The 27705-nt window shown below is 41.5% G+C and overlaps 3 non-coding genes across 3 annotated transcripts; 2 read left to right on the top strand and 1 right to left on the bottom strand.

The window, feature by feature from the left end:
• Positions 1-522: 522 nt before the first annotated feature.
• Positions 523-630, top strand: LOC120259736. The gene has a single exon (XR_005536289.1). It is a non-coding gene; the product is annotated as a small nucleolar RNA R71 (small nucleolar RNA).
• Positions 631-6870: 6240 nt separating this feature from the next.
• LOC120259728 lies at positions 6871-6976 on the bottom strand. Its single transcript, XR_005536283.1, has one exon. It is a non-coding gene; the product is annotated as a small nucleolar RNA R71 (small nucleolar RNA).
• A 20622-nt stretch (positions 6977-27598) lies between these two features.
• Positions 27599-27705, top strand: LOC120259651. Its single transcript, XR_005536208.1, has one exon. It is a non-coding gene; the product is annotated as a small nucleolar RNA R71 (small nucleolar RNA).

Genomic DNA, 27705 nt, shown 5'->3' on the forward strand with positions numbered 1-27705 from the left:
ATTTGGGTCTCCAAGCTTGAAACTCGATTCTTCATGTTTGGGTTTGTTGTGTTGTTGGAAACCCAGTGGTGCCGTGGCCTTTTGTTACCCTTGATTATTCCAAGAAAAGTTCGGATGCCTCTTCCAACCCGGATTGTGGGTATTGCTATATGGATTTCTTTGGTCTTTCATCGCATTACCTACAAAGTCAACTTGTTCCATGGAGGATGTACCACCAATAACTATTGGTGAATCGGATGGAGCATGGCCTCCTCCATATCTGTTACAATCCGTCACTTTCTTCTTGCTCAATGACTCCACTTGGGCCGACAAGGATGTAACCGCATTAACCTCATGGAGACTCGACCACTTTCTTCTTCTCTCTTACATTCCATAGGTAGCTATTCAAACATATTTCTCCAATCAATTGTCGTGCTTCTCTGGGGTCTTGCTACCTAAGGTGCCTCCTGCTAATTCATCAAGTAATTGCCTTGTGCTAGGGTTCAACCTGTTGTAAAAAGTCTGAATAATCATCCACTCGGGAAGCACTTGTTGAGGACACTTCTGCAAGAGCTCCTTGAACCTCTCCCATGTCTCAAATAGAGACTCTAATTCCATTTGGACGAAGGAGCATATTTCATTCCTAAGCTTTGCAGATTTTTTTGGAGGAAAATATCGGGCAAGAAATGCTTCTATCATCTACTCCCATGTGGTGATCGATGCTCTAGGTAATGAATGTTGCCATTGCTTCGCTCTCCCCTTCAAGGAAATATGGGAAGGCTCTCAACTTGATGACATCATCCGTAACACCATTGATCTTGAGCATGTCGCACACTTCCAAGAAATTCTCTATGTGACTGTTTGGATCCTCATCAGCCAAACCATTAAACAGTGCAGACTGCTGTAACATATGGATGAATGCCAGCTTTAGCTCAAAATTTTGAGCCCTAATCAGTGGCTGCCCAATACTAGACTGTGTGCCCAAAGTTGAGGGTCTGGCATAATTTGAGAGTGTCCTCTGATGCTCATTCTGTTCTGCCATATTATTTGATAATTCAATTTCTACCTCAGCTGGATCTTACGATTCTTGCATAGGTTCTTTACCCCTTCTACGAAGTGTTCTTTCAAATTCAGGATCTTCTTCAACCAATGTTCAAAGGTTCCCTCGGGTTATAACCTGGACCTACGACCAAAGAAAAAAAAACAAATCAAAACGATGATAGAGTAAGAAAGTGTGAAATAGAATGAATGATAAATAGCTAAAGTAGCAAAGTGCAAAGTGTTTCCAAAATGCCTATTCCCCGGCAACGGCGCCAAAAACTTGACAACGCCCCTTGTGTGTGACCCGCAAGTGCACAGGTTTGTCTAAGTAATAAATCCCTAGTGAGTGGATTATCATATCCAAAGGTAATAGTGAATAGAAACACATTGATTTCTACTTAACTAAGTGTAGATGAAACAATAATAACGTGGATAAAATCAATGTGAACAAGACTAAAGAAAATGAGAAAGAGAGGTACGATAAAATAAGAGGAAAGTCAATCGATAGAAAGTGGGGCACACAGATATTATTCCCCCCTATTACTATTGCTTCAAGTGTAAGACCAATTATTATATCGCCTAACTGATGCTTAACGAGTAGGGGAGATCCTAAAATACGCATTCCCAAACCTAAGGTCAAGATTGACTGACTCTATACTATGCCCCAGTAGAGAAATCATTCAGTCTTAACACCTCACACTGTGTACAGTTGAAAGAAGCTCTAGGGATTTGAAGTGATAGACCCTATTCCTATATATTGATCTAACCCTTTGGTCTAGGTAAAAGATCCCTAGTCATAATTAAGCCCTAGATACTAAGGATTACTTCAACATTTCACTCTGTTGCTCACGCAACTAAGCCCCAGTGGAGTTTCTCTCTTAGCACTTCACTCTATTGTGATTGCAAATAACTCTAAGAACATGGAGGTAGGATAAATCACATCAGAGGGAAAAGGGCACGCTCCGCTACCTCTCGACTAACCCTTTCAACCCTCTCCAATCTAGCATTGTTTAACCTACATGGTGTGTCACTCAACTACAAAGGCTACCAAGATGGACTCTCAACCCTTGTGTCACTCTAAGGGAGAAATCATTCAACAATTATTCAAGATTGGAACTTAATTAAAGACATCAATTAATGAAATCATAATAAAAGGTAAATGAAACAATAACATCCTAAGGTTTACAAGTCCAAGTACTTAGTAGGGGGTTTAGCTCTCCATGGAGTAAGATACAATCAATAATAAAATCTAAAGTAAAAACATGTAATCCATAAGGAAATCCTCGTCCTCTCCAAAGGTCCTCTTGTCAAGCCTAGGGCACACCTCACCGGATCGGTGTCAACGGAAGCTCCCTCAATAACTATCTTCCAAGAGAAACACAGTATCGAAGCCATAGAACCATTCCAAAACCTTTGCTATAGCCCCTCTAATCCCTAGCAACAAACCTCTCAAAAGATGGAGAAAAGATGGAAGGAAGGATAAAAGATGGATCCCCAAATCAGTATAAGTCACAGCTTTATAAAGGGCTGGAATCAGGCATCCACACGGGCATGGCTAATTTCCACACGCTCGTGTGGATTTCTAAAAATCTGATTTTCTGCGGGCTCTGAATAGTAACTACTATAGTAAATTGCTACAGTGATTTACTACAATGCCTGCTGCAGTACTCCGCCAAAATACTCCCGAATCCACATTTTTCATCGAGGCGGCATAAACGGGCACACGTCTATACCATAGATCACATCGCTTCTTTAATAAAATGCCATATTGGTGATGATCTTGCTAACATTGCACATGTCAGAATACGCAAATGTGACTGCCTTTGTGCCCCTCCAAACCATGTAATTGCTTCAGCGCATGGAGGTTGGTACACATTCATGTATCTTCGATCACAACTTGTGTCTTCACATTTGTTCACTCAAAGATTTCATCAACAAAGTACAATCACAATCTACTTTGGCTTCTTTCTTTCATTATTTGGCTCCACAACCCTTTATTCCTATTTCTAATACATAAGCACTTATCAAGCAACACAAAATCTGCAGGAAAGATATGCCTGTCAACCATGATAAGAACATCTTCAATGATTCTCCTAATATGTCTAACTGAATGATCAACTAACTTTAGCATCATCTCAGTCGGTCTTTGTTCTCCCAAACGCAATTTCTGGAAGAATCTGTAAGGCATCACATTAATACTAGCCCTGAGTCTGCTAATGCCTTTTCTTCACCCAAATTTCCAATGTTTCATGGAATGATGAAAATCCCAGGATCCTTCATCTTTCTTGGCATACATCTAAGATCATAGTTGCACTCTCCTCTATCTTCCTTTTGTTGGTCAACAGTTCCTTCAAAAACTTCATGTACCGATGCATTTTTGACAACACCTCAATGAATGGGATGTTAAAGTGCAATTTGCTTGAATAAGCCAAGAAATTTCTTGCACTACTCATCATTCTGGTCATTTTTCAGTCTTGAAGGACAGGGAATCCTTGGTTTGTAAGGTGTGGGAACCGTTTCCTTCTCCTTAACTAATTGCTCCTAAAATGAGTCATGTGCATCATTCTCAACTGGGAGCTTACTTTGAAGTTCTCGATCACTCCTGAAAGTGATCACTTTCAATTGCTCCCTTGGGTTCATTTCTATGTTGCAAGGCAAGTTCTCTTGGGGCCTCTCCATAAGTGACTTCACTATTTGTCCCACGTAGTTCTCTAGATTGTGCAATGATGCGGTGTGGTTGTAAAGTGTGGTCTGTACACTTTAAAAACGCATGTCAGATGATTGGATAAACTTGGTTAGTACCTTTTCCAAATCTGACATCCGATTATCTAGACATAAAACTCAATTGTCTAAACTTAAAACTCGACTCTCCAAACTTGAAGACTATGGTTGTTGAAATCCTGGTGGAGTAGAAGTTTTTGGCTACCGTTGATTACTCCAAGAAAAATTGGGGTGATTCCACCATCCAGTTTTGAAAGTGATAGTATAGGGATTACCTCACCCTCTTATTACATTCCCGACAAAGTCTACCTGCTGAATAGGTGTTGCATTACTAACAGAAATAGGACAATCTGATGAGGTGGGTCCAACCCCACACCCATCATAGTTCATCACTACTACCACTCTGGGAGAAGTTAGAGTATCCAACTTCTTTCTCAATGCTTCCACTTGGGTTGTTAGAGATGTGATTGCTTCCCCGCAAGTGTACAAGATTGCCAAGTAATATCTCATGTAAAGACACAAGGATCGTATTCCTTAGGAATAAGGATTTACTATTACTCCTTCATCGCCTACTTTCTAGCCCAACATCTTTAGTGATAGAATCTATAATAAGTGCTTGTGTACTACGAATACGAAATATTCTTTTCGTACAATGAGCATTACTTTTATCAGGTTTTATCACTAATACATGTATTTTTGTGTTCTTTTGCGCATATAGGGTTGTGGAGCCAAATAGAGAAGAAAGGAGCCAAAGTAGATTGCGAATGCATTATGTTTATGGAATCTTGAAGTGGACACCCGAGAAGATGCAAGTTGTGCTCGAAAGACATATGAGTGTGTGCCAGCCTCCATTATGCTTGATGGAATATGTAAATTGAAGGGGACACAAAGGTAGTCACACTCATGTGTTCCGACTTGTGCAATGCTAGCAAGATTCCCGTCAGATGTGCTTTTACTTGAAGATGTAATACGATCTACAACATAGACATGTGCCCATTTTTGTTGCATTGATGAAAAGTGAGGATTCAGGAGTATTTTGCGGAGTACTATAGCAGGTTACTGCATCAAATCACAGTAGCAATTTGCTGCAGCAGATACTGTTCATAGATCGCCGAAAACAGATTTCCTGCAGATTCACACTGGTGTGTGAAAATTCCATACGCCGGTGTGGATTCCCGATTCCAGCCCATTATAAAGCCGTGACTTGTACCAATTTGGGGATCCTCTTTTCCATCTTTTATCTATTTTTTTACAACTTTATACGAGGCCTGCGGCTAGGGTTTAGGAAGGCTTTGGTGTGTTTTTTGGAGTGGTTCTATGGCCTTCAACACCGTGTTTCGTCGAAAGATAGTTATTAAGGAAGCTTTAGTTGGCATAGATTCGGCGATGTGTGTCCTAGGATTGAAGAGGGAACCTTTGAAGAAGCAAGGCTACCCCTACAAGACCAACGACACAAATACCTAGGAGGTTTTATTCATGGATTGCATCTCTTTACTTTTTACTTCATTGTTGATTGTATTTTGCTCCATGGTGAGCTAAACCCTTAGTGGGTGCTTGGACTTGTAAATCCTAGGATGATATTGTTTTTTTGACCTTTTATTATGCTTTCCTTAATTGATGTTTTTAATTGAGTTCCAATCTTGAATGCTTATTGTGTTGATTTTCCCTTAGAGTGACACTAGGGTTGAGAATCCATCTTGGTAGTCCTTGTGGATGAGTGACACACCATGAGGGTTAGATAATGCTAGATTAGGCAGGGTTGAGAGGGTGAGTCGAAAGGTAGCGGAGCATCCCCTTTCCCCTCCGATGTGATTTACCCTACCTCCACATTCCAAAAGTTCTTTGCGGTCACAATAGAGTGAATTGCTAAGAGACGAACTCCTCTGGGGCTTAGTTGCATGAGCAACAAAGTGAAGCGTTAAGTAATTCTTAGTATCTATGGCTTAATTGTGATTAGGGGTCTTTCTCTGGACCAAAGGGTTCGATTTATATTAGGGAATAGGGTTTATCACTTGGATTATCTAGAGCCTAAAGCAACTCTAGCATAGTGTGAGGTGTCGAGACTGAGAGATTTCTCCACTGGGGCATAGTGTAAGGTTAGTCACAGTTGATATTAAGTTTTAGGACCGTGTGTTTAAGGATCTCCATGACTCATTAGACATCAGTTAGGAGGTATAATGATTGGTATTGCACTTGGAAAAATAGTCTTAAGTGGAGCAATGTCCGAGTGCCCCTACTTTTTATTGGTTGCCTTTACTCTCATTTTATTGCACCTCTCTTTCTTATTTTCTTTAGTTATTTTCATATTAATTTTGTTCATACCACTATTGATTTATCTTCACTTTAGCAATCTTTGTATTTCTGATCACTATTCCCTATGGATTCGACTACCCACTCACCGGGTATTGTTACTTCGATAAACCCATGCACTTGCGAGTCACATACAAGGTGTGTATCAAGTTTTTGGCACTGTTTCCGGGGAGTAGGCATTTTAGAAACACTTTGCACTTTGTTATTTTAGCTATTCATCATTTACTCTATTTCACACTTTCTTATTCTATCATCGTTCTGATTTGTTTGTCTTTCTTTGCTTGCAACTCCAGGTTATGACCCGTGGGAAACCTTTGACATTGGTTGAATGAGACCCTGAACTTAAACCAACACTTCGTAGAAGGGGTAAAGAACCTGCACATGAACAAAATCATTCAGCTAAAATAGAGGATGAAGGATCTCAAAACATGGCTGAACAAGAGGGCCGACGAAGAACTCTTTCATATTTTGTTAGACCTACTATTTATTGGACATAATCTAGCATTGTAAAGCCATCGGTAGCAGCCCAGAATTTTGAGTTGAAGCTGGAATTTATTCAGATGCTCCAACAGTTTGCACAATTTAATGGGTTAGCCAATGAAGACCCTAACAATCATATCGAGAACTTCCTTGAAGTGTGTGACATGTTGAAGATCAATGGGGTTTCTGATGGTGTAATTCGCTTGAGGGTTTTCCCATTCTCTTTGAAAGGAAGGGCCAAACAGTGGCTTTATTCATTGCCAAGAGCTTCCATCACAACATGGAACGAAATAGTCGAAGCCTTCCTTGTAAGGTACTTCCCTCCGGGAAAATCGGCACAGCTTCGTAATGAGATATCTTCATTTGTTCAGATGGAGCTTGAAACTTTGTTTGAGACCTGGGAATGATTCAAGGACCTTTTGTGGAAGTGTGCACAACATGGGTTCCCCGAGTGGATGATCATTAATACATTTTGTAATGGGTTGAGCTTAAGCAACAAATAACATCTAGATGCCACCGCCGGAGGTACAGTGGGGAACAAGACTCCCGAAGAAGCCCGGTAATTGATTGAAGAAATGGGTTTGAATAGCTAACAATGGAATGCAAGAGAAAGGAAGAAAGTGGCCGGACTCCATGAAATTGATGCGGTTACATCCTTGGCAGCCCAAGTAGAGGCATTAAGCAAGAAATTGGATACATTGACTTCACCACGGGTAGCCACAATTCACAAGTTGTGCTGGTTGTAGGGGTTCGCATATCTCATCTGATTCTCCTATTTCGATTGCTACTTCCACCCCAACTGAACAAGGACAGCTTTGTGGGTAATTCAGGAAGAGGACAAGGCAATCCTTATAGCAACACCTATAACCAAGAGTGGAGAAGCCATCCTAACTTTTCTTGGAATAACAAAAGCCAAAAAACGGCCATGGCACCACCGGGTTTCCAACAACAACAACAAGCCCCGAACATGGAGAACCAAGTTTCAGGCTTGGAAACCGGGATGACCGATTTGGAGAAAGCTTTGAGGAGATTCATCTAGTTATCAGACACAAGGTTTCAATAGGTTCATGCTACACTTCGCAACCACACCGCATCATTGCACAATCTAGAAAATCATGTGGGAAAAATTACGAAGTCATTATCGGAGTGAAATTAAAGTTTCTTGCCTAGTAACACCAAAACTAATCCAAGAGAACATGTGAAGGCGATCACTTTGAGAAGTGGTGATGAGGTTTAGGGTAGGCTTCCAAATGAGAAGACCAATGTTGAAGCACCCGAGGTCATGGAGGTTGAGGAGAGAGCAAATAAGGAGAAAGAGATGGCAACCTCGCCTTACAAGCCAAGAATCCCTTATCCTTTGAGATTGAAGAATGACCAAAATGATGAGCAATATAAGAAGTTCTTGGGTCTATTCAAGCAACTGCACATCAGCATTCCTATTGTGCAGGCGTTGTCACAAATGCCTCGGTATGCAAAGTTTTTGAAGGATCTTTTGACTAACAAGAGGAAGTTGGAGGAGAGTATATCGGTGAAAATGAAGAAACACGATGAGACTTTAAAGGAAACTAGCGCCTCTTAACATTCTGTACATCCACACGGGCATGTGGAAATTACCAACGCCCATGTGGCTTCTGATACGCGTCCGAATATGCATGTAAACCACAAGTGCACGGGTGTCGAAGTAATAATTACCCCTGTGAGTGGGTAGTCGAATCCACAGGAAACAGGGCTACTAGTACTAACTTCTTCTCTACTTTCTAGCCTAATGATAAATGGAAAGGTGTGGTGATCTAATGTGCGAAGAAATGAATACCGGAGATGAATATGCATGGGTAAAATGGATGGAGATCTCAATCAGTAAAAGTGGGGTATTCGGGCAATGCTCTCCCTAGGATTCAGGTATTAGGTACCGAATAAGCAAAGTGTTTCTATGATGAGTAAGTTAAGTCATGGAAATCCAAATATAATTGGATCCAGCCTCCCGATCACCGATACTAGTCCTGTACGAGGTCCCGGTGGAGAAATCTCTTAATCTCAACACCTCACACCACATATGACTGCAAAGCACTCTAGGGATTCCAAGAGGTGTATCTGATTCCTAAAGATTGATCTAACCCTAATTCCCGGCGAAGGATCCTAACCCCCTACAAGGTCCCGGCGCAGAAATCTCTCAATCTCATGCCTCACACCAAATATGGTTGCATAGAGCTTAATGAACGGAGATAGAATACACTCAATCGGAAGGGAGAGGGGATACTCCACTATCTCATGACTCACCCTCTCAACCCTCTTCAATCTTGAAGTTCTAACTCTAATGGAGACCTCTCTCACATCAAAGTAACAAATCATGCAAATCCAATCAAACATAAGGATTAATTAAACAAACAAGCAATGAGAATACAAGATTAAAACTTAATGAAACTTGGATTAAATAGAAACACTAAGCAAATCCATAAAAGATGAGAATCCTAAGGTTCACAAGCCCAAATACCCTCTAGGGTTTTAGCTCTCCATGGAGCAAGATACAAAACACACCATCAATGAATGAAAGTACATTAAAACCATAGAAATAAACCCCCTTATATATGAATTGATGGCCTTGATGGAGAGCTTCGACATCTTGAAGGACCCACTCCGAAGCTAGGTTCACCGGTGGCTTCCTTGATGCTATGACAGAGGAGGAATCGATCAAAGTTGGTGACGAAGCGCCTCCAAAGCCGCAAAGACCTCCTCTCCAAACCCTAGCCGTCTCACCCCTCAAGAGCAGCACAAAAGATGAGAAAGAATAGGGCAAAACGGCTATTTATAGGCCTTAGATCGCGTCTGTCACGTGCCCTCACGCGCCCGTGTGAATAGGGTAAGATTGCTACAGTAAAATTGCTGCAATACTTTTCGCAAAACACAATCCAAATACTCTTCTCTTGAGGCCACATGTCCAGGCACACGTCCATGTGGTAGGCTATAAAACTTTTCTTCATCGACGTATCTTTGAGAGGTCTTGCAATCTTCACAAAGAGAAGGAACATGAAGATGTAACTGCCTTTGTGCCCTTCTAACTAGTGAATTGACTTGAATCTTCTTGGAAATTGGCACACATCTCCATGTTTATAAGCTCCTCTCGTGTCTTGGTCCTTGATTTTAACAAGAACTCCCAACATTGTGTCTTTATAGCCTATCTTTGCTTCCTTTTTACTCTTCAAGGCATTCACAACCTATATGCATAAAAGAACACCAAATACACAATATGAGACATAAACCACAGTAAAAATGATGCTCAATGCATGTAAAACATACATAAAAATATGTCTACTCAAGCACTTATCAGCTCCATAGGACAGCATCCACAGGGGCAGATGAACACTCTTGTGCGCTCTCGGGATAACACTCCTTTACTCTAAACGCATCCACATGGGTGTGCAAAAATTCCCACGCCCATGTACCCAATCAAGTCTCCAAGATTGGAACTCACAATAAACATCAATTAATTGAAAGAATAATAAAGAGGTTCAATGAAAACGAATACATCCTAGGGTTCATAAATACCCAAGTACCCACTAGTGGTTTAGCTCTCCATGGAGCTAGATACAATCAATGAAATCGAATGTAAAAACAAAGTATCCATAGAAAACCCCCTCGTTAATCGTGGCGATGGTCTTGTGGAGAGTCCTCTACTCGTTGGAAGGGTCCCTTTGTCCGGCCTAGGATACACCTCACCGGATCGGTGCCGACAAAAGCTCTCCCACTAACCTTCTTCCAAACGGCACGTGATGTCAGAGCCGTAGAACCTCTCCAAAGCCCTAGCCAATACCACTCAAAACACTAGCTGCACCCTCTCTCAAGTTGGGGAAAAGATGGGGAAAAGAATAGGGAAAAAGATGGAGAAATCGGGGCTGAATCGTGGCTTTTAAGGGGCTAGAATCGGGCATCCACACAGGCGTGTGGATGTTCCACATGCCCCTGTGGAATTTCCACACTGGCGTGTGGAATTTCCAGATGCCCGTGAATTCTGATTTTCAGCCGGCTATGAACAATAACTGATACAGTAAATTGCTACAGTATTTTCCTATAGCACTCCCGCCAAAACACTTCCGAATCTACTTTTCATCGAGGCAACATAAACGGGCACATGTTTATGCCGTAGATCGTGTCGCTTCTTCAATAAACGGTTTCATTGGTGAAGATCTTACTATCATTGCACAAGTTGGAATACGTATATGTGATTGCCTTCGTGCCCCTCCAACTCATTGTAATGGCTTGAATACATGGATATTGGCACACATTCACGTATCTTAGTGCCCCACTTGTGTCTTCGCGTTATTGCTTCTAAGATTCCACCAAATAGTGCGTACACGATCTACTTTTGGCTTCTTTTCTTAAAACATATCTTCACAATCCTACATGTGCAAAAGAACACAAATACACATGTGCTAGCGCTTAAACTTGATAAAACTAATGCTCATTGTAAGGAAAGAACACTTCGCATTCTTATCACACAAGCACTTATCAGAGAGTTGTCGAGCTTGGTGGCACTTAACAATATTTCGTCAACCTTGTTTCTGCTATTGCGCATTCCCAACAGCCTTGGGTCATTTCTTATGGCATCTCCTTGCCCGCTTTATTTTCTAGAGCACCTTCTTCATGATTCCCGGAGTATATGGTACTTTCTCCTCTAGACCAAGCTTTATTACTTCTTCATTATCCACCTCTTGGTTTAGCAACCCCTCGTATGGGTCCGGAATCAGCATTTCTGGCACATATTCATCAATTATCTCATCAGTAGTGCCATGAAAATATAAGTATTATCAAAGTCAAGAGAATGTCGCATGGCTTCAGTGAGTCGGTATGTGAGCTTGTCATCTCCAACCCTTAGTATCAACTCCCCTCCATCTATGTCAATCAATGCCTTGGAACTACGTATGAATGACCTCCCAAGTACTACAGGAACATCTACGTCCTCATCGACATCCAACACTTGGAAGTCTATAGGAAATATGTACTTGTCCACCTTGACAAGCACGTCTTTAATGATGTCCCTCAGATATCTCACTATTCAGTCTGCCAATTGTAATGTCATCCGAGTGGGCCTAGGCTCTCCCAAGCATAGTTTCTGAAAGAACGAGTATGGCATGACGTGATACTAGCCCCTGAATCCGCCAATGCCATCTCTTCACCTAAATTGCCAATGTTGCACGGAATTACAAAGCTTCTGGGGTCTTTCTTCTTGTTGGGCATATTCTTTTGCAACACCGCCAAACAAGAGGCATCTAAGATCACTGATGCACTCTCCTCCAACTTCTTCTTGTTGGTCAAAAGATCTTTCAAGAACTTAGGATACTGAGGCATCTGAGACAACGCCTGCACAAAAGGAATGTTGATGTGCAATTGCTTGAATAGACCCAAGAATTTCTTGTATTGCTCATCATTTAGGTCGTTTTTCAATCTTGAAGGATAAGGAATTCTTCTGTTGTAAGGTGGGGGTGCTACCTCCTTTTCTTTGTTAGCTCTCTCCTCAACCTCCACGACCTCGGGTGCTTCAATATTGGTCTTCTCACTTGGAAGCCTGCCTTCAACCTCATGACCACTTCTCAAAGTGGTCGCCTTCATATGCTCTCTTGGATTAGTCTCAGTATTGCTTGGCAAGCTTCCTTGTGGTCTCTTCGATAGAGACTTTGCAATTTGCCCCACTTGATTTTCAAAATTATGTAATAAAGTGGTATGGTTGCGAAGTGTAGCCTCTACCGACTGAAACCGTGTATACAAGGATTGTACAAATCGGGTCAATGCTTTCTCTGGATCGGACATCTGGGTCACCAAGCCTGAAACTCTATTCTCCATGTTTGGGGCTTGTTGTTGTTGAAAACCAGGTGATGTGGTAGCCTTTTGTTGCCCTTGGTTGTTCCATGAGAAATTAGGGTGGTTCCTTGAGCCTGAATTGTAGGTATTGCTATAAGGATTGTCTTAGTTTCTCATTGCATTACCCATATGGTCAACTTGATCAAACGGAGGATGTACTACCAATGGCTATTAGGCAATCGGATGGGGCATGTCCCCCTCCACATCCATCACAACTCGTTACGGTCAACAATCTTGATGCAGTTTTAGCGTCTAACTTCTTACTCAATGCTTCGACTTGGGCCGCCAACGATGTAACCGTATCGATCTCATGGATGCTGGCCACTTTCTTCTTATCCCTAGCATTCCATTAGTAGCTGTTCAACCCCATTTCTTCGATTAGTTGTCAGGCTTCTCCGGGGGTCTTGCTACCTAAGGTACCTCCTGTTGTTACATTAAGTAACTATCTTATACTTGGGTTCAAACCATTGTAAAAAGTCTGAATGATCATACACTCTGGAAACCCATGTTGAGGATATTTCACAAGAGTTCCTTAAACGTTTCCCATGTCTCGAATAGAGACTCCAATTCCATTTACACGAAGGACGAGATCTCATTACTAAGCTTAGCAGATTTTTCAGGATGGGAAAGAACAGGCAAGAAAAGCTTCTACCATCTCCTCCATTTAGTGATCGATGCTCTAGGTAATGATTGTAGCCACTGCTTCGCTCTTCCCTTCAAAGAAAATGGGAAGGCCCTCAACTTGATGGCATCATCCGTAACACCATTGATCTTGAGCATATCACACACTTCCAAAAAATTCTCTATGTCACTATTTGGATCCTCATCGGCCAAACCATTGAACTGTGCGGACTGCTGTAACATGTGGATGAATGCTGGCTTTAGCTCAAAATTCTGAGTTGTGATTGGGTGCCGCACAATGCTAGATTATGTGCACAATACTGACGGTCTAGAGTAATCAGAGAGTGTTCTTTGTTGTTTATTCTGTTCCGCCATCTTGTCAGACCCTTCAACTTCCACTTCAGCTAGATTCGACGGTTCTTGTATAAGTTCTTTATCACTTCTTATGAGTGTACATTTAAGTTCAGGATCACCATCAATTAATATCGAAGGGTTCCCTCGGGTCATAACTTGGAGTTGTACCAAAAAAAAAAGAAAACAAATCAGAATGATGATTGAATAAGAAGATCTGAAATAGAATGAATGAATGAATAGCTAAGACAGCAAAGTGCAAAGTATCTCTAAATGCCTACTCCCTGGCAACGACGCGACAAAAACTTGACAACGCCACTTACGTGTGACCCGCAAATGGACGGATTTGTCGAAGTAATAAATACTAAGTGAGTGGGGTATCGTATCCACAGAGAGTAGGGAATAAAAATACCTAAATTGCTACTTAACCAAGTGAAGATGAATAATGATTGCATTTATAAGATGTGATGTAAACATAATTAAAAGTAACAAGAATAAGAGGCACAAGTAAGTGAGAGTAAGGCAATCGATAGAAATGGGGTAATCAAACAATAATCCCCCTAAGACTTATGCTTCAAGTGCAAGACCTACCATTATAATTCCTAATTAATGCTCAATGAGTCATGGAAATCCTAAAAGCACATGGTCCCAAACCAAAGGTTAACTGTGACTAACCCTACACTGTTTCCCGGTAGAGAAATCGCTTAGTCTCAACACCTCACATTGCACAAAGTTACATGGAGTTCTAGGGATTCTAAGTGATAAACTCTATTCCTATGTGTATGTCTAACCCTTTGGTCCCGGTGAAAGACCACCAATTACAATTAAGCCCCAAGATACTAAGGTCACTTCAACACTTCAATCTGTTGCTCATGCAACTAAGCCCTAGCATAGTTCATCCCTTAGCACTTCACTCTTCTACTACCTCTCGACTCATCCTCTCAACCGTCTCCAATCTAGCTTTGTCTAACCCTCATGGCGTGTCACCCATCCACAAAGATTACCAATATTGACTCTCAACCCTAGTGTCACTCTAAGGGAGAAATCATTCAATAAGCATTCAAGATTGGAACTTAAATAAAAGCATCAATTAAGGAAACCACATTGGAAAGTCAAAGAAACAATAACATCATAGGGTTTACAAAATTCAAGTACCCACTTGGGGGTTTAGCTCTCCATGGAGCACAATACATTCAAAAATGAAATCGAAAGCAAAGATAAGCAATCGATAGGAAAACCCCCTCGGTATTTGTGTCGTTGGTCTTATTGAGTAGCCTTGTCTTCTCCAAAGGTCCCATTGTCCGGCCTAGGGTACACCTCACCTGATCGGTGCCGATGAAAGCTCCCCTAATAACCTTTTTCCTATCGAAGCGCGGTGTCAAATTCAGAGAACCACTCCAAAGATGTGCCAAAAGCCTCTCAAAACCCTAGCAGATGGCCTCTCAAAAGATGGAGAAAAGTTGGAGAGAAGGGTGCAAGAAGATCCCCAAAATCGGGTTGAATCATGGCTTAAATATGGCTGGAATCGGGCATCCACATGCCCTTGTGGATTTTCCACACGGGCGTGGATAATTTCCACAAGCCCATATGGATTCTTTGGAAATTTGATTTTCGGACGGCTGTGAACGGTAACTGCTATAGTAATTTGCTACAGTGTCTTCAATCAAAAGCCTCGTTGGTGAAGATGCTTGCTATCAACACACAAGTCGGGATACGTGTCACGCCCATCCCTCGGGTCCCACACATGACATATCGCCACGACAACCCAGGGGAGGTCAAACACCTGCCTCAACTCTAGATAACTGTAAGACTATATTGTTTCCTGTACAACATTCTATAACAACAAGAAGTAATTTAAGAATGAGGACATACAACAACATTACTACACAAGAACAACATTGAAACACAAGATAAAATCATGGATAATCACCGCATAGAAAACCATAACAATAGGGATAACATCCCCCAAAACAGAGGGTATAACTCTCATACAAAACCCTAAGGAAAATCACTTCTCAAGAGAGGAAGAAGAGATCTTAGAGTTTCTTCTTAATTCAAGGAAAGGGTTGATGGGTTTGAGAAGTGGGGATGAAGGTTCTAGAGGAGGAGGAAAGTGGAAGAGGAAAGGTCTCAAGGAAAAGTGTAAAAGAATGAGAAAAAGGGCTTTTAAACCATAAATTAATGCCCCAAACAACCCCCATACGGCCCCCATATAGCCCGTCTGCCCTAGAAGAAAGTTTCTAGAATTTTCATACCGGCTTTATCAAACCCATATGGACCCTGTATGCCACAAACAGCTTGCACTAAAATGGCTCTAAATCGCTCATTTGTTGTCTGATTGACCTTATTTTTTATTCTAATGACTCGGGACACTCTAAGAAACACTCCTAAATGAAAATTACTTAACAAAAGCCATTGAAACATGAGGGAAAAAGAATATACATATATATATATGAAAAACTCAAATTACCACAATACGCAAATGTGACTGCCTTGGTGCCCCTCAAACTCATTGTAATGGCTTGAATACATGGAGGTTGGTACACATTCCCGTATCTTAGAGCCCCACTTTGTGTCTTCGCATTTGTTCCTTCCAAGATTCTACCAAAGAGTGCATTCACGATCTACTTTTGGCTTCTTTTCTCAAAACATAGCTTAATAAGCCCTACATGTGCAAAAGAACACAAATGCACATGTATTAGCGCTTAAATTTGATAAAAGTAATGCCCATTGTAAGGAAAGAAGACGTCACATTCTTAACACATAAGCACTTTTCAAAGCACTATAGAAAGTATAGCAATCAAGCAAATATGTGGGCGTGGGCAATTGAAACAATACTCCCCTGATTACTATTGTTGCGTTTGATGAAGCAAAATCCTTGGGAGTAAAGTTCCAACAGGTTGTGAAGCACACATGACCCACATTAGCCGTGTCCATGACTAGTTCTCAATTTTCCATATACTAACAAAACCATCAACGTGTATATAAAAAATGCACAAGGGGGTTCAGTGAAGTTCAATAAACAAAAATAACTCTAGTATATAAAAGATAGAGCAATAAAATACAACTCGAGACAAAAATAAAAGATAAACTCAGAAAGAAGATCCTTTCTGAGTGTACAAGTCCAAAATAAAATGCAGAAAGGAAGAAATGAAAGGTGCATCACATGTCAGTGTCGTCGGTGGTCTGCTCTACTTCTGTTGTCAGTACCAGGTTGAATGGTGCTGGTGGATCTGGTGACAGTGATGCTGGCGGGGCCAGAGGGATCCTTGGTCTTGGTCTCTAGAGCCTCTCAAAATTATCATAGGCTCGGGAGGGTGAAGACATACTTACTAGGTGTGGCTCCTATGCTAGAGGTGGTACCTCGGTCTCTGTATGCTCTGGCTGCGGCTCAGGAGCAGGCTGAGGATCCTCCCTTGTATCACCTTCATCCTCTACTACCTCTAGAACAAGTGTAGTCAATACATATACACCATGACTGTATCTACGCACCAATCCCATCAATCTCAATGTATCCAGGCCTAATGGGGAAGGCACAGTCATCTTCTTAGCCCCACGTATAGCGTCTAGCAAACCCATACCCATAAGCAGTCTGGTGATGTATGGGCCTAAAAAGATGACACCAACTCTGAAATACTGGCCATGGTGTCACAAATACTCGGCTAGTATGTGCCATAAATGGATCGGCTGATGTTGTACCATCGAATGAAGATATAGTAGCTTCTGTCGGCTCAGTACTTTAGTACTATCACAACGGGAATTCACCGACCTGCTCAAAATGGAATGCCCAAGTACTCTAAACTGTATAGCACCGACACTATCAAATCTAGTGTATGACCTATCGAACTCGAACGAGGATAGAACCTTCAGTGTGAGTGCACAGATGGCTGGCTCTCTAATCAATTGTAACTCCCTCCAACCACCCACTGAGACAAGATCCTCTACATCATCTGCCAACCTATCTCCATGCTGTATATCTCGCAACATGCTTATGTCTAGAAAGCGAGATTGTCTGAATCTCAATTTCGACAACTGCTCAAAACGGACTTGGTGCTCTGGAGTAGTAAATCCCATATTCTCCGGCTCAGGCGATGACTCACACGGACGTTTCTCAGCTTGTTTCTTCGACCGGGGTGCCATATCTGCAAAATTGAAACATAAAATCGATCAAAGGCATTCAAAACATTGTTTCTGCAGAATTCCACATGGTCGTGTGGAATTTCCACACGCCAATGTGGATTCACTGGGCGTGAAAACCACAGGGCCACATGCTAGAAATCTAGATATACATCATCAAATCATTTCGAAACTCTTCCTAACCATGCATAAACCATCTAATTGATGAAACGAATCAACATTCACCATTCTTATTGATTAAAATCAAGTATGATGAAGAAAATAAAGAATTAAGGGTTACCGATGAGATGAAGTTAGAAGCTTTGTGTGTGGCAGCAAAATTCAAGCAAAACCCTCCAAATCAACAGGGTAAGGTCGGGAAGTTGAGTAGGAGTGTTCTCTGAGTGATGGAGAATGTGAGAATGAAGGAGAATGAATGGATTTTAAAGAAAACCTGCAGCTCTTGCACTTTTGTACATTCACACGGGCATGCGGAAATAACCCACGCCCGTGTGCCCGACCCACAGGGGTAGACGCACGCCCCTTTGGCTTCTTTGTCCATCCGAGAAGAATCTTTAAGTGTTTCACACGCCCGTGCAAAAATTCCACATGGGCGTAGACCTTCACAGGACCAGCTCACAGGGGTACTCGCACGCCCTTGTGTATTCTCGGGATGGAGGAGAGCTCTTATGTAGAGATCCACACGGGCGTGTGGAAATTACCCACGCCCTTGTGTATGTCATACAGTCATCCACAGGGGTGCGTCCATGCCCTTGTGTCTTCTCAGGAAAAATCTCTAAGTCGCTGGAGGATGACACACACCCATGTGAAAATTACCCACAGGTGTGGATTGTCACAAGGTCATTAACAAGGGTGAGTCCACCCCCATTTGTCCTCTTGGGATGAGCTCACAGTAGAAACCCACGGCCGTGTGAAAATTCCACACGGCCGTGTGTTTTCTTTGGATGCTTTATAAAAATCTTCAGGCTCTGTAGAAAATTCCTGAACATTGTAATACACTCAAAGCTTGCCTTTTTAAACTATACCAGGGAAAACATTTAAAACTAGCTCAAACGACCAACGACTTCACCATAAACATTTAAGCACACAATAACACCGAAATGTCCACGAGAAAATCACTGCAATAGCATCTAAAAATCAAGACACCAACACTTAAAGCGTTATTCATGCAAAGCATTAACTAAAAACTAGGAAAACAGTAAAAATTTGGGTAGCGCTTGTTTAACGTCACTTAGCTTGACGTACCTTGTCTTACCTCATGGGGGCACATGGATGAAGGCTCCTCTCTTATCCATGACTTGGAAGCATGATAAACATAACAATTTTAAGGTAGAGGGAGAGTTGTCGAGCTTGTTACCACTTAAGTGTTCATCACCCTTATTCTGTTCTTGTGCTTCCCTAACATCCTTTGGGTATTTCTTGTGGGGTCTCCTCGCTCGCTTCATCTTCCGGAGCATCTTCTTCATGAACCCCAGAGTAGATGGTATCTTCTCCTCTAGACCAAGCACCATCACCTCTTTGTTCTCCATTTCTTGGTCTAACAATCCCTCGTACAGGTTTGGATTCAACATTTCCTGCACATATTCATCGATTAGTTCATCGGTAGTGTTAAGAAAATAAAGAGTATCATCAAACTCGAGAGAATGTCGCATGGCTTCGACGAGGCGGCATTTGAGCTTGTCATCTCCAACCCTCAGTGTCAACTCCCCACTGTCCATGTCGATAAGTACCTTGGAAGTGCGCAAGAATGGCCTCCTAAGTATCAAAGGAACATCTGCATCCTCATCAACATTCAACACTACAAAGTCTACAGGAAATATGTACTTATCCACCTTTGCAAGTATGTCTTCAATGATGCCCCTCGGATGTCTCACTAGTTTGGTCCGGCAATTGCAATGTCATCTGAGTGGGCTTATGCTCTCCCAAGCCTAGCTTCTGAAAGAATGAGTATCACATGATTTTAATCCTAGTCCCCAAATCCGCCAATGCCATCTCTTCACCCAAATTGCCAATGTTGCATGGAATTATAAAGCTTCCGGGGTCTTTCTTCTTGTTCGGCATATTCTTTTGCAACACCACCAAATAAGAGGCATCTAAAATCACTGATGCACTCTCCTATAACTTCCTCTTGTTGGTAAAAAGATCTTTCAAGAACTTTGACATACCGAGGCATTTGAGACAATGGCTCCACAAAAGGAATGTTGATGTGCAATTGCTTGAAAACACCCAAGGACTTCTTGTATTGCTCATCATTTAGGTCGTTCTACAATCATGAAGGATACAGGGATTATTAGCTTGTAAGGTGGGGGTACCACCTCCTTCTTTTTATTAGTTCTCTCCTCAACCTCCACGACCTCGAGTGCTTCAACATTGGTCTTCTCAACTTCATAACCACTTCTCAAAGTGATTGCCTTCACATGTTCTCTAGGATTAGTCTCGGTATTACTCGGTAGGCTTCCTTGTGGTCTCTCCGATAGAGACTTCACAATTTGCCCCACTTGATTTTCTAAATTGTGCAATGAAGCGGTGTGGTTACGAAGTGTAACCTCGACCGATTGGAACCATGTATCCGATGATTGCACAAATCTAGTCAAGGCTTTCTCTAAGTCGGTCATCCGGGTTTCCAAGCTTGAATCTCTATTCTCCATGTTCGGGGCTTGTTGTTGATGAAAACCTGGTGGTGTTATGGCCTTTTGTTGTCCCTTGGTTACTGCATGAGAAATTAGGGTGGTTCCTCCACCCTTGGTTTTAGGTTTTGCTATAGGAATTACCTTGTACCCTTCCCGAACCCACAAAATCTACTTGTTCAGTAGGGGCTTGATAAGTGCTCGTGTGTTATGAATGTGAAGTGTTCTTTCTTTACAATGAGCATTACTTTTATCAGGTTTAAGCGCTAATATATGTGTATTTGTGTTCTTTTGCGCAGGTAGGGTTGTGAAGCTATGTTTTAAGAAAAGAAGCATTGTAGCAAATCACTATAGCAATTTACTGTACTAGTTATTGTTCATAGCCGGGAAAAAATCAGAAATTCAGAGAATCTACACGGGCGTGTAGAAATTCCACAGGGGCGTGTGGAACATCTACATGGCCATGTGGATGCCGATTCCAGACCTTTAAAAGCCGTGATTCAGCCCTTATTTCTCTATCTTTTCCTCTATTCTTTTGTCCATATTTTTCCCAACATGAGAGAGGACTGCGGCTAGGGTTTTGAGAGGGTATTTTCTAGGGATTGGTAGAGGTTCTACGGCTCTGACATCATGCTCCGTTTCGAAGAAGGTCAGTGGGAGAGCTTTCGTCAGCACCGATCCGGTGAGGTGTATCCTAGGCCGGACAAAAGGACCTTTGGATGAGTAGAGGACTCTCCACAAGACCATCATCATGACTATCGAGGGGTTTTCTATGGATTTATTGCTTTTACATTCGATTTCATTGATTGTAATTAGCTCCATGGAGAGCTAAGCCCCCTAGTGGGTACTTGGATTGTGAACCGTAGGATGTATTCGTTTCATTGGACCTTGTTATTATGCTTTCAATAATTGATGTTTTTATTGAGTTCCAATCTTGAATGCATTGATTGTATGAATACTCTCTTAGAGTGATACTAGGGTTGAGAGTTCTTATTGGTGACTCTTGTGAGTGAGTGACACACCACGAGAGTTAGACAAAGCTAGATTGGAGAGGGTTGAGAGGGTGAGTCGAGAGGTAGCAGAGCGCCCCCTTTTCCCTCCGGTGAGATTTATTCTACCTCCAATTCCTCGAGTTTTTTGCGGTCATAGTAGAGTAAATGGTCTAAGGGATGACCTTTCGCTGGGGCATAGTTGCGAGAGCAATGGAGTGAAGCGTTGAAGTGATTTTAGCATCTAGGGCATAATTGTGGCTAGGGATTTTCTGCCTGGACCAAAGGGTCAGGTCTACATATAGGAAAAGGATTTATCACTCGGAATACCTAGAACTCATTGCAATTCTATATGAGTGCGAGATTGAGAGATTGTTTAATTTCTCCTACGGAACATGTATAGGGTTAGGCATGGTTGACCTTAGATTTGGGACCATGTATTAAAGGATCTCCATGACTCATTAATGCATTAGATTTGAGACCATTATTTCTTACTTTGATGAGAGAGAGGTCTCCATTAGAGTTAGAACTTCAAGGTTAAAGAGTGTTGAAAGGGTGAGTCATGAGATAGTGGAGCGTCCCCTTTCCCTTCCGATTGAGTGTTTTCCTATCTCCACATTCTCTAGACTCTATGCAACCATATTTGGTGTGAGGCATGAGATTGAGAGATTTCTCCACCGGGACCTTGTAGGCGATTAGGGATCCTTCACCGGGAATTAGGAATGGATCTATCTTTAGGAATCGGTTTCACTCTTAGGTGTCCCTAGAGCGTATTGCGGTCATATGGGGTGTAAGGTGTTGAGATTGAGCGATTTCTCCACCGGGACCTTGTAGGGGACTAGTACCTCTGGCTTGGAGGTAAGGGACAGCTGTTCTTGGATTACCTCGACTTATTAGACTCGGTTTAGAAGCACATAGAGAATCTTGAACTTCATGTTAGATCCTAGGGATAGCATTGCCTGGGTACCTCATCTTTATTGATTGAGATTCTCCCTTCAATTTCACTCTTCCATATTCGTCTCCGGTATTCATTTCTTTGGACATTAGATCACCACACCTTTCCATTTATCATTAGGCTAGAAAGCAAAGAAGAAGTTAGTACTAGTAGCCCTGTTCCCTGTGGATTCGACTACCTGACTCACCGAGTATTTTATTACTTCGACACCCGTGCACTTACGGTTTACATGCATATTCAAACGTGTCAAGTTTTTGGTGCCATTGCTGGGGAACAGGATACTATGAATGCTAGGACTTTGTTGCTCTAGCCACTTATCTTTTTCTTTATTTTGTCTATTCCACACTTTCTTTTTCTTCCATCATTCTCATCGATTTTTATTTTTTATTTTTACCTATTTCACTCTATCTTCTTCCACCATTCCATTTTGTTTTATTTTTTCTTATTTACAGTTTTCTTGCATGGAACTTGAATGATGATTGATCCACTTATAGAATTATGTTCACAGGTTGATGCTATCACTAGAAAAATTGATCGACTTGTTAGTGTTCATCGATAATACAATCCATGTCGCACCATATATCATCCAACTCGAAGGAGCTACCCAAATCTCTAATGGATATTGATGGACAACAATGGGAAGCACCTCAACAAGAACTTCAATGGGATGAGAAAGTTGAACAAGATGTACTTCGGTTGGAAAGAGTGTTACCGAGATTTATTGAAGCAACCGATGCCCGTTTCCAAAATATTGAGGCCACATTAAGTTGTCACGAGATCTCCATCAAAAACCTTGAGCGTCAATTAGGAGAGATCTTGGACATGCTTGCTAAGGAAAAAGAAGAATTTGAACAAGCAAGGCAAGTGTCTCTGGGACATGATGAGGTCATGAACAACATTGAAGAAGTTTGGCAAATGGAGTACATTGGTGCAGAAAATGAAAAGAAAGAAGTTGAATACAATTCTGAGATTTTGTATTGTGTGAATGAAGATTGTGCTTGTGAGCGAGAAAATTTTCAAGGGGATTTGCTAGTGTCATGCTCTTCTCAAGTTGAAAATATACAAGAAGAAGCAAATCCTAAGGTAATGGAACAAGCATCTCTCTTTGGGATTGATCAACTCATACAACTCAAGAAAGAGGTTTTCAGAAGGGAAAAAGATGTGGGTAGGAGATTGAAGCCTTCCAATGACCCACTTGTGCTATGATTGGACAATTCCCAACCCAAATTGTTTCCTTGGAGGCCAAAAGTAAGATGGTTGGACTCTCCAATTAATATTCCACCCCAACAACTAGATTCTTGGTTTAAAGGAAGTATCTATACAATGTCTAGTTAGGAGGAACACACTCTTTTCAAGCCTCCATAAGGTATGGAAGAGATACGTCAAGCTTAGTGATGTAAAACAAGCGCTTCTTGGGAGGCAACCCAAGTTTTTATATGTTTTCAAGTTTAGATTTTCATTTCTGCAGTAATAAATTCATGAGTGGGTGCTTTGATGAATTGTTGTTGGTGTTGGAGTTTCCATGGGAAATTTTTGGTGATTTAAATTGATTTTCGTGTATATGGCATGGTTTAGGGTGTAATTAATGTTTATAGTTGAAGAATTAGAGTTAATTTGAAGTTTGGAGCCTTGCGTGGACTATCTGCAGAAAACTTGGTGTTGCGCTTCTTAGGAGGTTTTAACATGTTTTGCCGGCATTTGTATTATGTTTCCTTCACTGATTTGCTCCGGTAAACTTCATCTTCTCCTATCATCTCCATGGCCTTATTTTGCCAATCCAGGGAGTTTTATTGGTTTATAAGTGTTGTTTTTTATGGCAAATCTTGTAGAAACTGTCTAGAATGCATGGATGGCAAATTTTTGGAAGCGTTGGAGCCCAACCATGGCCTTTTGGCCATGGTTGGGCACCCACGCGGTCGCGTGGCTAGCCCACGCAGCCACGAGGCAGCATGCCCACGTGGCCACGTGGCGCCATGGCTGAGCCCAGAACGTGCCCACGTGGGAGCATGGCTTGTACACATGCTCGCGTGGGCTGTAAAAGTAACCAATAAGGCCAGAAAAACGTTTGGCTTGCCCTCCACTCCCGTGTGGAACCCTATACTCATCAAATTCATGCTTAACTGACTTCTTTTGAAGCTTTATTTGCAAGTATGACACAAAGGACCGAAAAACTTTTTCCGAAATGCTTTAATTTCATACGGTTAATCTTGGATGAGAATATTCTTTTGGCACACCGGCAACACCAGAAGATGACGTCGATGCTTGAGGCGTCTCACTCATGATTATTTAGTTTTCTTTACTTTTTATTTCATTTTTAGATTTTCTTTATTTTATCTTTTAGACTTTAGTTAACTTTGTGTTTTGTTTTGTTTGTGCGAGTTTGTGCTTCATATGTTTACTTATAAGAACTCGTACATCTTTTCTATTTAGTTGAGCTTCACTAAACCCCTTGTCTACGTGTAGATGGCCTTGAGAGTGATGTTGATGGTGTTTTAGTCATAGACACGATCATGTGATATTGTCACATGGTCGTGTGAGCTTGACAACCTATACAACAAGCCCATGAGTAAGACTTCACCAAATGATTAATGAGGAGTTCAGGGGAGTGTTGTTTTAATTGCATTCCCACACACATTATGCTTCCATTGTTATTATTTTTATTGTGCTTGCATGCGTGCATTGAGGACAATGTACATCTTAAGTGTGGGGGAGGGTTCACCTTATACATGACTTTTACTTGTGTTTTCATGAGTATGTTCTTGTTGCCAATGAAGGTTCACCTTAAGGTTTAGAGTTTAATTCTTAGTTTTTGGAGGCTGTAAACATTAGATTTTATCATGCTCTAGTTTTCATCCAATTTCATTGAATATTTTTTCCTGATTGCTCTTTGTGCACTTTTCTCACTCATTAGACCTATGAAGACTCTAGTTCATTATATTTGGGACTTTAGTGTGCTAGTTTTTTTAAAAAAAAATCAGAGAAAATCAGAAAAAAATCAGAAAAATTTGAAAAAAAAGAATTGGAAATTGTTTGTTGTTTGTACATAGAGGGTGGAAAGAGCTACCACCCATGATGTATGTAAATACTCTCATAAGTCGAATACTTGTTATGCCCTAATGAGAGAAAGAGCTATCTCATGGGATGTCTGAAAGCTACCATCCTTGGTAGAAAGAGCTACCACCTTGAAAGTGTAAAAGCCACTCGGGAGGCATCTTGGGAAAGGGCTACCTTGGAGGTTGTGTGAAAGCTACTACCTATTCTTTCTGTTTATAAATAAGTCCCGTGTCAATAAGAACTTAGTAGTGGACATAGTGTTGACATGAGTTGAGTTTTTTTCACACACACACACACACATTCGGATATTATCACTTTCATTTTTGATTAGATTGTTTCTTAAAGCATTGATTGTTTTGTCTAATGTTTGACTCTCTCCATGACTTTAGAATTTTATTCTCGTACTCTTTTGGTGAACCTAAGGCCAAGCACATCTCTTTTCTTTCCATGAGTTTAATGTTTAATTTTGCTTGAGGACAAGCAAAGGCTTAAGTGTGGGCGAGTTTGATAAGTGCTTGAGTAGGCATATTTTTATATATGTTTTACATGCATTGAGCATCATTTTTACCATGGTTTATGTATTTGGTGTTCTTTTATGCACATAGGTTGTAAATGCCTTGAAGAGTAAAAAGGAAGCAAAGACAGGCTATAAAGACACAATGTTGGGAGTTCTTGTTCAATTCAAGGACCAAAACATGAGAGGAGTTCTTTAACGTGGAGATTTGTGCCAACTACCAAGAGGATTCAAGTCAATTCACTAGTTGGAAGGGCACAAAGGCAGCCACATCTTTATGTTCCTTCTCTTTGTGAAGATTGCAAGACCTTTCAAAGATGCGTCGATAAAGAAAAGTCTTATAACCTAACACAAGGACGTGTGCCCGGACATGTGGCCTCAAGAGAAGAATGTTTAGACCATATTTTGTGAAAAGTACTGCAGCAAAACACTATAGTGTGGGGGCATGAACTGTAATTTTGCTATAGTACTGCTACAGTTAGCGTGGAAATTCCTGCAGCCCACGCGAGCAGCGTTGGAAATCCACATGTGCGCGTGGGGGCACGTGACAGGCGCGGTTTTTTGGGCTATAAATAGGCCATTTGCCATATTCTTTGACATCTTTTGTGCGGCTCTTGAGGGGTGAGACGGCTAGGGTTTAGAGAGGAGGTCTTTGCTGATTTGGAGGGTGTTCTTTAGCAACTTTGATAGTTTCCTTCGTCATCATAGCACTTTGGAAGCCACCAGCGACCTAGCTTCTGAGAGGAATCCTTCAAGATGTTGAACTACCCACTAAGGCCAATCATCACGAATTCAAGGTGGTTTTCTCTATGGTTTTTGTTGGTTTTCATTGTATTAATCATTGCCTTATAACTTGCCCAATGGAGGGCTAAACCGTAGTAGGTACTTGGGCATGTGAACCTTAGGATCTATTCTTTTGTATTGATTTGCTTTACGTTTCTAGTTAATACGAGTTGATTTGAGTTTTAATCTTGGGTTCCCATTGCTTGCATGTTTTATTGATCCTTGTGGTTGATTGTATATGCACCATTTGTTACTTTGATGAGATAGAGGTCTCCATTAGAGTTCGAACTTCAACGTTAAAGAGGGTTGAGAGGGTGAGTCATGAGATAGTGGAGCGTCCCCTTTCCCTTCCGATTGAGTGTTTCCGATCTCCGTATTCCCTAGACTCTATGCAACCATATTTGGTGTGAGGCATGAGATTGAGATTTCTCCGCCGGGACCTTGTACGTGGTAGGGATCCTTCCCCGGGAATTAGGGTTGGATCTATCTTTAGGAATCGGTTTCACTCTTAGGTGTCCCTATAGCGTATTGCGGTCATATGGGGTGTGAGGCATTCATATTGAGCGATTTCTCCACCGTGACCTTGTAGGGGACTAGTACCTGTGGCTTGGAGGCAAGGGCCAGTTGTTCTTGGATTACCTCTACTTATTAGACTCGGTTTAAAAGCATATAGCGAATCTTGAACTTCATGTTAGATCCTAGGGGTAGCATTGCCTGGGTACCTCATCTTCATTGATTGAGATTCTTCCTCTATTTCACCCTTGCATATTCGTCTCCGGTATTCATTTCTTCGCACATTAGATCACCACACCTTTCCATTTTTCATTAGGCCAGAAAGCAAAGAAGAAGTTAGTACTAGTAGCCCTGTTCCCTGTGGATTCAACTACCTAACTCACCAGGTATTTTATTTCTTCGACACCCGTGCACTTGCGGTTTACACGCATATTCAGACATGTCATGGCCACCCTCGATGAAGTCAATGTATCCAATTTCTTGCTCAATGCCTTTACTTGGGCTGCTAAGGATGTAACCCTCATCAAATTTCATGGATTTTGGCTATTTTCTTCTTTTCCCTTCCATTCCATTGGTAGCTGTTCATGGCCATTTCCTCTACCAACTTATATTTCTTCTTCAGGGGTCTTGTTCCCCATTGTAAAAAGTGTGAATGATCATCCATTCGGGGAAACCATGTTGTGGGTAGTTCCGCAAGAGGTCTTTGAATCACTCCCATGTCTCAAATAAGGATTCAAGCTCCATATGAACAAACAATGGTATTTCATTATGAAGCTT

Source organism: Dioscorea cayenensis, chromosome 4 (assembly GCF_009730915.1).
Source record: "Dioscorea cayenensis subsp. rotundata cultivar TDr96_F1 chromosome 4, TDr96_F1_v2_PseudoChromosome.rev07_lg8_w22 25.fasta, whole genome shotgun sequence".
NCBI classification, from domain to species: Eukaryota; Viridiplantae; Streptophyta; class Magnoliopsida; order Dioscoreales; family Dioscoreaceae; genus Dioscorea; species Dioscorea cayenensis.